Raw genomic sequence first — 2,811 nt, 5'->3', positions numbered from 1 at the left:
CTCAGCCCCCATTAACCCTTCTTGGGTCAGCGTTGATTTCTAGTTTATCACTCCTAATTGTGATACTGAGTTAGAGAATAGCGAAAAACAGCACCAAGAAACATCTCATTTATTTATTTTATATCATAACTGTGTACATTTGTGGGGTACAGTGTGCTAATTTGATATACAATATGGAATGCTTACATCAAACTGATTAAAATAACCATCACCTTACAAATATCTCATTTAGTTTTGCCGACAAGATAAGTTGTCGCTTAAAAGGAAATAGGAGGGAAAAAAATGTTTACAGATTTGTTGAACATATAGCAGTGTAATTGACCCTTGAACAGTTTGAGTGAGGGCTGCTGGCTCCTCATGCGGTCAGAAAAACCACATCTAACTTCTGACTCCCCTAGAATTGACCTATTAATAGCCTGTTGACTAGAAGCCTCATTGATGACGTGCTCAGCTAAGACATATTTTGTATGCTGTTATGTGTTATAGTGTTCTTAGAATAAATTAAGCTAGAAAAAAGAAAAAAAATTTGGGTGGTGGGACAGAGTCTTGCTTTGTCACCCTGGGTAGAGTTCTGTGGCATCATAGCTTACAGCAGCCCAAAACTCCTGAGTTCATGCAATCCATGTGCCTCAGCCTCCCAGGTAGCCAGGACCACAGGTGTTTACCACAATGCCCAGCTATTTTTAGAGATAGGGTCTTGCTCTTGCTCAGGTTGGTCTTGAACTCCTGAACTCAAGTGATCCACCTGCCTTGGTGAGAAAAGAAAATGTGATTAGAAAATCATAAGGAAGAGAAAATATGTTTACTATTCATTAAGCAAAGTAAGTCATTATGAGGGCCTTGTCCTCATCATCTTCACATAGAGTAGGCTGGGGCACTGGTCTTGCCGTCAGGTGGCGGAGGCAGAAGAGGAGGAGATGGCAGGGGAGGCCTGCACACTCTGTGTAACTTTGGGGGAAAAAATCTGAGCAAAAGTGGACCTGTATAGTTCAAACCTGTGCTAGTCAAGGGTTGCCTGCACTTTATTATTCATTCAACAAGTATTTATCGAGCAACTCTCTATGCCTGGCACTCACCCTCGGTATTTGGGGCCAGCGACCTACACACTGAGCCCCAGGCACTGCTTGAGCCAAAAACTTTGATTGAAGCAAAAAATGAGGAAGTTGTTAAATGGTGCAGAAGCTTTGCCGGGGGCTCATCTCCATCTCACAGATGGAGATCTGAGGCGCAGAGAGGACACGGGCACAGGGTTGGTCGGTGGGGGAGAGCCAGGACTTAGTGCCCCCTTCTCCTGCTGGGTGCATTGCCTTCTATTTTCATTTACTATGTTATGGGTGAGAAGCCTGAGACCTCGATTTGCCCAGTGCATCCAGTTCATAAGTGACATGGCCTTACCTAAAGTTTCCAACTTCATGTCTAGAATTATACTGAAATATTTGAAGCCAGGAATCTTAAATTCACTAAGAAAACTAATGAACAAAAGCAGATGATGGTGCATAGATACATCCAACGTAAAGATGCAAACTTTAGCTTAGAAATGGAAATACCTGTTGGCCTCCTGGCTGTCTCCCCCAGGCCTGAGAATAAAAAGAAATCCTTTTATTTGCCTTAGGACTTAAGAAAGCAAGCTCTTTCACTTCCGTTCTCTGTTCCAGGAAATACAAGGCCAGATGGCAGACGCTTATTCTTAACAGCTGTTCAGTAATCCAGTTCCCTCCAACCACGGCGGGTGCAGACAGGGCCGCCCTCGTTTCTGCCTTCTCCAGAGTCCTGCTTGTTAGCCCACCGGCCCCATCTCAGACACTTAGACAGATCCTCAGAGACAAACATTGAGAACACAACACGGGTCCCCCCAAGCAGGGTGGATGACAGACTGCAAAGCCTGATGGAGGGACAGTCTGATACAGAGTCCCCAAGAGTAAAGTCAGGGTGTGTGCACATTCGGCCGAGAGCCTTTCTAAGGAGGAGAGATACAGCTGTTCCCATGGCAGAACGCATTGGCCATGCAGGGCTTAAAATTTTTCTCTGACTCCCTGGGAGTGTGAAGGGAAAGAATTATGGGAATGGGGTTAGGGACTGGGGGTGGGAGGGTGGATTTAAAAGGACACACAAAAGGCTTGCCTCCCAGCGCAGTGGAATCTGAATAATCTGAAATAGTTTGAGCCCCAAAGTTGGCATGTGCTCCCGAGCTGCCACCCACTGAACGGAGAGCAAGGGTGGTTACAGTGGAGACCTCGCTCCGTGAAGGGAAACAGTGACTTGGTTTCAGAGAACCACCTTGTTTTCCAGTTTTCTGCTGACTTACCAACACTGACTTAGAGGAGTTTATCTTCATAATTAATGTGTCTTTCTTCCCTCTTGCTTAGAAAATCTGGGTTTTACCTGGGTTTTCTGAGATTGGACAATATACTTTGTTGCTTCAGAGGAACATAGATAGGGCAAAAAAATTCCCTCGGGAAGAGGATGTGCCTCTCAGGGCAGAGAACTTGGGTATGTGCAGGCTCCGAACCCTGCACGCAGCCCCGGTGCTCTGCCCTGTGGTAGGCGCAGGCTCGGAACCCTGCGCGCAGCCCCGCTGCTCTGCCCTGGGGTAGGCGCAGGCTCGGAGCCCTGCACGCAGCGCCGCTGCTCTGCCCTGGGGTAGGCGCAGGCTCAGAGCCCTGCACGCAGCCCCGCTGCTCTGGTCTGGGGTAGGCGCAGGCTCGGAACCCTGCATGCAGCCCCGCTGCTCTGGTCTGGGGTAGGCGCAGGCTCGGAACCCTGCATGCAGCCCTGGTACTCTACCCTGGGGTAGGCACAGGCTCAGAGCCC

Source organism: Otolemur garnettii, unplaced genomic scaffold, assembly GCF_000181295.1.
Source record: "Otolemur garnettii isolate 467f Iridium unplaced genomic scaffold, OtoGar3 scaffold00039, whole genome shotgun sequence".
Lineage (NCBI taxonomy): Eukaryota > Metazoa > Chordata > Mammalia > Primates > Galagidae > Otolemur > Otolemur garnettii.
This window is presented reverse-complemented; position numbering follows the sequence as displayed.